We start from the raw sequence: 10431 nt of genomic DNA on the forward strand, positions 1-10431 counted from the left end.
ACGGGGCCAGCGCCCCACAGGACCAGAACATGTGGGTATGATCAGCTTCACCGGATCTGCATCTCTGGCACATGTGGGATTGGTTGTGTGTGAACCTCCCCACCTTATGAGGGGTGTAATACAGGCGATTAAGGAGCTTATATTGCATGCATCTAATTCTGGAGTTGAGGGAGACCTTACGTGTATGTATGCACATTTTTGCCCACATGGTATCAGTAATTGCCAACCCCAGTTCATTTCTCCATGCGTCCCGAAGTTTGTGGGACGGTTCTGCCGATTCTGCCATCAGTATTTTATATAGGGAAGATGTTATGCCCTTACCTCCTGCAGAGTTAGCAATATAGCAGATCTCGGGGGATTCAGGGGCTTTGTCTGGGTATGAGGGCCACATATCACATACTGCCGCTCTAGGTCTAAAGAATTGTAGTGCTGATTTTGAGTGTCCCGGTCGCCATGTCTGTGGGGTGATGAATTTCCCTTCAGGGAACAAGTCGGAGAATGCCCGATACCCCAGGTCCAGCCAGTGTCACATGAGAAGTTTGTCTTGTGTGGGGGCGAGGCCTGGGAATTACCATATGGGCAGCGCCTTGTAGTATGGGTGGCGTTCGGGGTGGGATTACAGAATTGATTTCCATGCCATGATCGTGGTGGCTACTGGATCAGCCGGGGTGTCAGTTTGGTACAAGTGGTAGAGGATCAGAGACATAACATTCACATTCTCCCTTGCAAGGATCTCAAGTTTGACGTGGGGAGGGTCCAGATATATGCAGTATCAGGTGAGGTCCGGGGCGTTGAATCCCCCCCTTCTCATAGGGCAGAGTCATATGTTGCCACTTCCTGCGGACGGCGCCAGAGTGCCACAGGAACCGGGTGCACTCTGCATGCAAGTTTGTGAAATAATGCTTGCCAGGCCAGAGCGGGACATTGGCGAATATGTATAGGATCTTTGGAACTATTATCATTTTGATTAGGGACAGCCTTCCCGAGAGGGACAAGGAGAGGTTGTGCCACCTCGCCATCTTAGATTCTGCATATTGCGCGGTGGCGATATAGTTGTCAGCCAGTCAGGAGGATCTCGTCGGGGATACCTGGACCCCGAGATATTTGATGCCTTCTGGGGACCACCGGAGTGGGAATTCACATGTCGGTTGGGGAGTTGCGGCTGTGAGAGGAAAAATGTCTGACTTGGTGCAGTTTATACACTGGCGTAACAGGGGCCCCCTGCAGCCCCCGCGGTGCGGGGGGCCCCACTAGCACATGCCTGGGAGGGGGCCCCACTTGGAGACAAAAAAATGAAAAAAAATATTTTTTTCAAAATATTTTATTTTTATTTCTTTTTGAAATCACTTTTCCTTCATAAAGAAATTATTTCTGTAACAGAAATAATGTCTTTATGAAGACAGAGTGACTACAAAAAGAAACCTTCTTTTTGAAGTCAGAGGGCTCCTCCTACCCCATGACATGGAAGACCCCAGGTTGGAGGCCTCCATGTCATGGGTTGGTGGAGCCCTATGAATTAAAAAAGAAATGGTTTATTTTTTAAGTCGCTCTGCCTTCATAAAGAAATGATTTCCGTTATGGTTCGGTCCTTAATAGAAATAATTTCTTTATGAAGTCAGAGTGATTTCAAAGAGACAATCAGCCTCATTACAAGTTTGGCGGTAGCCTTGCTGGTAAAACCGGTAGGCTGCCGCCAAACTTGCACTTTTTTCTGGCACCTGCGAATGGGCAATTACCGGTAATTGGCCATTCGCGGGGGCCGGAAAAAAATGCTCCCCATTCTCATTTGATCCTCATAGGGTTCAATGGGAATGGGGAGCTTCGATGCACCAGCACCATTCAGAATGGTGCCGGTGCATCGGACATGCTCTGCTCGCGGGTGCCGCTACGTCCGCCAGGTCAGACCTGGCGGGCGGGAAGGCACCCGGGAGCAGAACTCGTAGTTTGCCGGTCTGGTAACAACGGTACCGGCAAGCTTACTGGTACCATTGTTACCAGACCAGCAAACGTATACTGAGGCCCAATTTCTTTTTTAGTAATAGGGCTCCCTTCAAACCAATGAGGTGTGTAAGTGTATTGTGAAAGGGTGTACACTTAAATGTGGCGGTGGCTAACTGTGTGAGTGTATGGTGAAAGGGTGCACACAAATGTATGGGTGACTGGGTGTGCGTGTATGGTGAAAGGGTGCACACTTAAATGTAAGGATGGCTGGGCGTGCATGCATGTATATGGTGAATGGTGTTTGTGCTTGTGTTCAGGGGCACAACAAAACCTACATTTTGGGGGGCTGATTTTTCAAATGTTGGAAGAGGCGCTAACTTCACGGGTGGTGGGGGAAGCAAACTTATTTGTGTGAGGGCATCTAACTTCTTTCCGCATTTTAATGAGACTATTCTAGTGCAGCTTCAATGTTACAAGCAGTTAACGCTCTCCTTTAAGTGTAAAAGCACCCACTTATGAACTGTTGTGAGAATGAACAGTCCCCTGTTCCCTTTCTACCCTTCTAATCACTTCCCTGGCATGAAAGTACTAAACCCACATCAAATTTTAATTGCCTAAAAAATGTGGCATTTGGATGCAGGTACTAACAGTGAAATGCTTTACGTTAGTAACGGCTGGGCCCTTGTTAACAGCAAAACCCAGGTGCCATTTAACATCTGTGTCCTGTTCTGTCCGGTAACTGCTCTGAAGGTCAGCCAGGTTGAGTCAACATAGCCCACATTTTCTGGGGGTGAGTGCTGCAGCCCAGTCAACTGAATATTGTTAAGACCCTACTTGTGTTTAATGCCTTAATTACTTATTGGTAATTGTCATTACTCCTAGCCCTATTTTTCATTGTCCCTGTACTTGTGTATGAGGCAGTAGTTGGGTATGAGGCACCATGCCTCATACACAAGCACTGGGATGAGGTAGAGGTACATGGAGGTAATGCCTGACTTAGCTACCTGTATATTCATTACTCCTAATCCCACTCTTCCTCATGCCAGTACTTACCTATGAGGCAAGGATCCTCAAACGTAAGCTCTGGGACAAGGAAGAGGGACGTGAAGGTAATTCTGGGCAAAGGAGCTGATTTTGGAGGTTGGGGTAGGGCATGGGAGGGAGAAGGGATGTGTGGGCGGTGGGATTGTGCGATAAATCATAATGGTTGTGCATGTCCAGGCTAAGCAGGCATGATATGTGATATTAGTGGCTAAAGAGGCATTTCGGTGCAGCCAGTCTAGTCATTCCTCAGTTTATTATGACCTTTTTTTTAACTGCACATTTCTGATAAGGCAGTCCTGCTAAGTGTAATTACCTGGCTAGATTGTCATTTGGGTGCTGCCAGTCTAGCCATTTCTTACTGCAGCATTGTATATTTTTTTGAGCATGTGTGATCAAATGATATGATATAAGTCTATTATAGCATGCCTATACACACGTGTTTCTTGGTGCGACAATCAATGGTGTGAACATAGAGGGTGGACAAGACAAATGATCTTACTAGGCCTTGTGTCATTCAAATCGTGCAAGTGCGAGAATGAGAAATGCAAGGGGAAAGGGAGGGGGAAGTGCAAGGAAGAAGGGATGGGAAAACAGGGCTTTAATGCTCTGAGTAAGTGCAGCCAGGACAGTGAGGCTCTAGGTAGTGCAAGGAGGACAAGGGACTGTAGGGTTACAGTTACAGTCCCTAAGTGTGTGGTAGGCCGGAGGCAGTGCAAGGGTGACTGATCAAGAAAGAGCCTGGACTCAGTGAGACTGAGGGTAGCCAAGCAACCAGTCGGTACAGCAGACAGGTAGGTCAGCTGGGGAGGTCAGGTAGGTCAGCAGGGGAGGGAGAGAGCAAAAGCAGAGAAGAGGAAATGTTTGAGCTGCTTCCGGAACATCAGGTGGTCCGCTAAAGCTTGGGAGGGGCAGGGAGGCATCTGCAGAGGAAAGGGATCTACCCCCCACTCTCTGCCTGAAGAAGCATCTAGCCCTTAGAGAGTGGAAGTTGGACGGGGGAAGGGCTCGAGAAAAAAAGGTATTTTGGAAGAGAGCATTGGATGTACGTGTGAGCCCGACCCCAGAAAGCCTTGTGGACAATGCAAAGGGTCTTGAACTTTACTTATTGCAACCACCGGGAGCCAGTGGAGAGATTTCAGGGCTGTAGAGATATGATCCCTGGGCTTGTGGCCAAGGATAAGTCTTGCTGTCCTGTTCTGGATTAGTTGCAGAGGGCGGAGAGAGAAAGGCAGCTTGGGAAAGAGGCTGTTGCAGTAGTCCAGCCTAGAGAGAAATGGGGCTCTGGAGAGAGTGAGCATCTGGGGGAAAGGGAAGAGTCCCTTTGAGGAGCAGCTGGTAGGTAGTGGGACTTCTTGGCAACGTCCGAGATGCGAGGAGAGAAAGAGAGAGTGGAGTCGAAGATGACACAAAAGGTTTTTTGCCTCGCAGGAAGGTGAAGGAAGAGGGCCCTAGGTGGGCGGCCAGGGTGAGAGAGGGAAAGCAGGGGCAGGGGTCCCAATGAGACGAATCTCCATCTTAATGGCACTAAGGTAGATATTGGCGGTGCACCAATCCTGAATCACAGATAGACAGTCAGGAATGAGCAAGAGATGAGAGGAGCCTGAAGGAAAGCGGAGTGCCATCCCCATAAAACTGAAAGTTAGAGGACAAGGTAGGCCAAAGGGGCCAAGTAGAGGTTGGAAAAACAAGGGTGAGAGGGTAGAGCCCTGGGGAATGCCACAGGTAGAGAGGTGGCAGAGAGAAAGGGACCAAGTTGGACCTGGGAGGGGCAGTCCAAGAGGAAGGAGGTCAGCCACTCCAGGGCCTGATCCATGATGCCCAGGTTCTCACGTAGTCGATTTATCAGGATGGCATGGTTGACTGTGTCGAAAGTAGAGGAAAGATCAAGGAGGATTAGGACAGGAGGAATGCTGGAATCAAGGTTAGAGAGCAGATCTTCACAGGTGTTCAGGAGAGAGGTTTTGGTGCCTCTGGCAGCTCTGAAGCCAGACTGATGGTCATGGAGGCAACCAACAGATTCAATGTGGAGAGTAAGCTGGGAGATGGCCAGCTTTTTTCCAAGAGTTTGCTCAGGAATGGGGTGATGGAGATTGGGTGATAGTTTGCCCGACGGGTAGGATCGACAGACGGCGTGTTGAGGAGTGGGTGCACAAGGGAGTGCATAAGGGGAGAGGGAACATTCCAGTGGTGAAAGAGTGATTACAGAAATCGGCCAAGGTGCAGCGAGGGTGTCAATATGGTCCTTGATGGTTCTGGAGGAGCATGGGAGCACCGTTTGGACAGCACTTTCATGGATCAGACTTGTCTAGAAACCTTGTCAGGTGTTGTCAGAGAGAAAGAGGAGAAAGGACGAGGAGAGGTAGAGATTGCCAAAGGGGGGGCCAAGAGAGGAAGAGGAGATAGTGGACAGGATGTCCCGAGTTTTAGCAAAGAAGTGAGAGGCCAGAGCCATACAGAGAGTCTGGGAGGGAACAGGAGAGGTGGAGACCGCAACAGGATTTACCGGTTCCATGCAGATTTTAAAGAGTTTGGCTGTGTTGTTAGGGGCAGCAGAGACCCTCTCTTCTTGATGTGTTATTGCTTCGACTGGCATTTTTGCGCAACCAGTCTAGGTATCTCTAAATGTGGCCTGGCATGCTTTACTGTAATGTTATAATGTGTCTACACTGGTCTACATTGTGCAGCCAGTGGGACATGTTTTCAATGTGGCATGGCATTTTTAATAGCAACGTGTGATTTGCATGTATTGGATTGGTTTTATCCTACAAAACAATGGCAAACACTCTGGCTTTTTAGCCAATTTTTCTCAGAAAGTGTGCTGCATATTGCATTAAAACACATATTTATATCTTTCTCCTAGTAGTGTGCCGTATACCCCTTCAGCAGCACGTTCATGCGTATTGTGCAAGCGCGATAATCTAGGCCGGCCCAGAGTGTGGCACGACCCATGATTTTTTGCTGAGCTGGGGGGGGGGCTCTTCAGCATGGCTCGCAGGGGGGCCCCCCACATTGTGTTACGCCACTGAGTTTATAGTGAAGCCCGAGAATGTACCGATTTTTGTTATCTCGCGGATGATCGGGTCTAGATGGACTGAAGAGTCTGACATACTGGAGCACATCATCCGTGTACAGCGATATTTCAGGTGTGTCACGCAGGCGTATTCCCTTGCGGGTATGTTTGTCTCTTACACTATCCGCCATGGGTTTGATGGCCATTGCAAATAATAAGGGGGAGAATGGGCATCCCTGTGGTGTTCCTCTATGGAGGGTAAAGGGAGCCGACGTGCGAGAGTTGAGCAGGACTCTGGCCATTGGATTTGTATACAGCAGTTTGATGTAGGAAAGCATGCGTGGGCCGATTCCCATTTTCTCCAGTACCGCCCACATATATTGCCAGGAGACCATATCGAATGCCTTTTGGGCATCAAGTGTGACGGCCACCACGTTAGCTTTAGGGTCGATTCTAGAGATGACATTAAATAATCGTCGGATATTTAAGGCAGTGGAGCGGGCAGGGACAAAGCCGCTTTGGTCTGGGTGGACCAGGTGTGGCATAATGGGGAGGAATCTGTTCGCGATGACCTTGGGGAATATTTTGGAGTCTGTATTTATATGGGAGAGAGATCTATAGGAGCCACACTCGTCCGGGTGAGCCTGGCTTGGGTAGCGCAGTTATAATGGCCTCACGCAGGGATTGGGGGAAAGTAGCTAGGCGGAGCAATTCAGTCCAGACCTCATGTAGGTGCGGGGTCAGTAGGGCAGCATGTTCTTGATAAAATTCAGCGCTAAGGCCATCAGAGCCTTGCCCTTAGGGAGGGCTGAGATGGCCTCGGTTATCTCGTCGGGGGGGATGGGGGCATCCAGCTGCTCCTTGGTGAAGTGGGATATGGGAATTTGGTCCAGCAGGATATTCAGGTCCTGTGGGTTATGCTCGCGTTGTGGACCATAAAGGGCAGCGTAGAATTCCGCAAGGTCTCCAGGATGGGTTGGTCAGACCAATGCTGCACTCCGCTCTCTTCCCTGATATTGTCAATTTGGGTTCTACCCCACTCGATCAGGGCCAGCCTGGCTAAGGTTCGACCCGGTCTTTCCCCCTCACTATATTTCCGCACTGCAGTGGGCCGGGCATAGTATCGTACCTCCCTGAGGGCATGCGACTCAAAGGATTCCAATTCCGTCCTTATCTGCGCCAGCTTGGGTGGAGAAGGGGCGGAGATGTATTCCTGCTCAAGTTCCTTGAGTTTGGTCTCGGAGCGTTGTAGGGAATTTTTGATGTCTTTCAGGACCCCTGCTTCCCTAGAGATGCATATCCCTCTGATAAAAACCTTAAATGCCTCCCACCGAGTCCCATCGGATGTGTCATGACGCTTGTTATCGAAAAACGAGGTAATATCTGCAAGGATATCAGCTTTAAAAACTGTCATGCAGTGCCTCTGATTTGAAGCGCCAGTTGGAATGGTGAGGGAGGGCGGGTCGCAGCGTGATCTCCAGCGTAACTGGGGATTGATCCGAGAGCGTGCGTGGTAGTATCTGCATGTCTGAGGCTTTCCCCATTAGCCCAGTTGATATGAGAAATAGGTCAATTCTAGAGTGGCTGTCATGCACAGAGGAATAGAAAGTGTAATCCCTAGTGAGTGGGTGGAGCACTCTCCAGGCGTCGCGTAGGCCAGTAGAGGCCATGTGTGCGTGGAGCCGACGAGCAGCTCTGGATATTGTCCTGTTTGCAGTGCCCGATCTGTCCAGCACGTTGTCTAAGATGAGGTTCATGTCCCCACCCCAGATGATTGGGACCCCAATATATCTCATAAGCAGAGTGTTGACGTCATCAAAAAATTCAGGGGCATCTGTGTTTGGAGCGTATGTGTTCACCAATAGACACTCTGTGTTGGCTAGCAGGCAATGGAGAATCACATATCTACCCCCTTGGTCTATGTGGCTTGTGCGCAAGGAGAATTCCACTGACTTGTGGATCAAGGTTAGTACTCCCCTGGACTAAGAGGAATAGGTAGTGTAAAATTTATTGGCGCCCATGCAGGTGCCAAAGAGGATGAGAGGTGACCAAGAGCGTTGGTTTCTTGTAAAAGGAGTATTTTGATCCCATGTCTGTGGGCGTACGCTGTTATCTTACGGGCCTTTGTGAAGTTGCTTAGCCCCCGGATGTTCCACGTCATTAGTCTAATGGCCATATTGCAGTTTTACGGGGTGTCCCAGCAACGCGCGGCATCGCTTGTTGACCATGTGACAGCTACCGATGCATTGGTGCACCCCTCCGCTCTCCAAGCCACACTTTCCTTGCCATTTGTAGAATAACATCCCACAACTTTACCCCCACCACCCTCACTGCCCAGCCCAACCCAGCAGTGCGAAGTACCCACCAAGAAACCTGATGCAGGTGTGCCAACCCCAACAAGGCAACGCCTGCCTGTATGCCCAACTGGGGCACAACCAGTGATCATAACCTGCCAAACTTGGCATTGCAGCTGCAGCGGGGGTCGCCGCTGCCATTTCCCCAATTTAGCGGCGCACCATAGGATGTACAGTGGTAGGTGACATTACAATTTCAAGGGAACCAATTTGTTGAATTGTGACAAGCAAAATATAGAAGGGATGCCAAAGTCCATAAATTGTAGCGAGGGCCGACGAGGGAGTAGGGAGAAGCCGCCTGGGCATGTCACCATAAAGTGCGGCCTCTCAAGTACAGCCGGAGGCCCTCACATCAAGAAGGGAGATTAGACAGTGTGTGTATTGGTGGTGCCCAAGGTGGCCCACCTGAGGTGGCTGGCACTCATGTCCTCAGTCATTGTCTATTGGCTCATCCACAGGGTCAGAGAGCGAAATATGTGAGTCGATAAATTTCACTGCTTCGTCTGGGAACGTGAAAAAGTACAGTTTGTTGCGATGAGTGAATTTCAAGCGTGCCGGGAAGAGCATGGCGTACTAAAATTTTCCTTTCGCTGAGCATCATCTTCACGCCATTAAACTGCCTGCGCTCCATTTGCACGTTGACGGAAAAGTCTGGAAAGATTCGGATAATTTGAGACTCCAGTTTCAGTTCTCCCTTCTCGCGGGCCAGACGTAGTATGTGATCTCTGTCCCTGTAGCTGAGGACCTTAGCGATGATCGGCCTGGGGAAGTCGTCCGGTTTAGGGCGGGTGGCCAGCGCCCGGTGAGCGCGCTCGATCGTAAAGAACGGTGAGAGTTGGGGGTTATCCAAGAGGTCTCTCAGGAGGTTTTCAAAAGCCTGTTCCATTTTGCCTTTGAGGGCGGATTCCGGGACCCTACAATGCAGATATTGTTTCTTTGGGATCTAGACTCTAAGTCATCACATTTCGTCTTGACTTGTTTCATGTCACGCACTAGGTCAGAGACTGTGTTCTGGAGAGAGTGCACCTCGTCCTCATTGGCCCCAATTCTGGTCTCCGCCTCTGTTAGTCTAGTCCCGTGTTGATCTAGTTTGGTCCGCATGGAGGCCACGCTTGCGTTGATGTCGCCCAGCTTCTCGTGGAATGAAGTAAAGTTCTTTGCGTGTCGTCAAGTCAGGCTGGGGGGAGTTGGGGTGGATCCGAGTCATCATGGCTCGAGGCAGAGCCTCCCTGCTCCTGTCTGGGAACCGAATTGGCATATTTATCCATTGCTTCCACCTTGTTGGACCCGCGTGACTTATTTGACATGTTTCAGGAGGTCAATGGAGTAGGCCAGGGCCAAATTCTGCGGTGCTCGTGGTCTGTGGCCTCGGAGTTCTTTAGGGATGTTTGTGTCAGAACGGCAGAAAGGGGGCCTCACTGTCCCACCGGAGGCCAGGTCGAGCGCGAGGGGAGTTGGGGTTAGGCGGTTTACTGGATTTCTTTGTTCCGGGGTGCCTGTGATGTTATTCGGAGTGGATCATTGCAGCAACCATCTCGATGAGGGTCTCGCGGGCGAGGCGGGGAGCAGGCCAAATAGGGTGCAGTGTAAGGCAGGTTATTCCGCGGCCCACTAGAGGCACCCACCGCGGAGTCACAGGAGGGCCGCAGACCGTATGTATCCGCAGTGGCAGTCAGTGCAGTCCAAGGCGGCTGGTCAGGTGAGGAAGAAAGATGGCGTGATGTGAGGTCGCCCAGGCAGCGCGCAAGAAGAAGGGGGGGCAAGTCCCCGAGGCCCCAAATGGCGCAGCAGGAGAGGGTGGGGGGCACGGCGCTGCTCACTCTGGATTAGGGAGGTTATTGCACTGCCCCAGTTGCAGGATCACAGTCCGGAGGAGACGGGCAGACCGTGCCTTCAGTGTGTGGAGCCCAGCGGGGGGGGTGGTGTCATGGTGATCCCCAGGCATGAGGCGGGGCTTGGGTCTAATGCGGGTATAAGCTGTGCTGGGGTGTCCAGGGCCAGTTGGACTGGTATTACATCAGGGCCAGAGCTTAAAGCAGAGAAGGAGGGGATCAGTTTGGGATCACACGTTGCGGTCGGCGT

Source organism: Ambystoma mexicanum, chromosome 13 (assembly GCF_040938575.1).
Source record: "Ambystoma mexicanum isolate Mex_15411 chromosome 13, UKY_AmexF1_1, whole genome shotgun sequence".
Taxonomy (NCBI): domain Eukaryota; kingdom Metazoa; phylum Chordata; class Amphibia; order Caudata; family Ambystomatidae; genus Ambystoma; species Ambystoma mexicanum.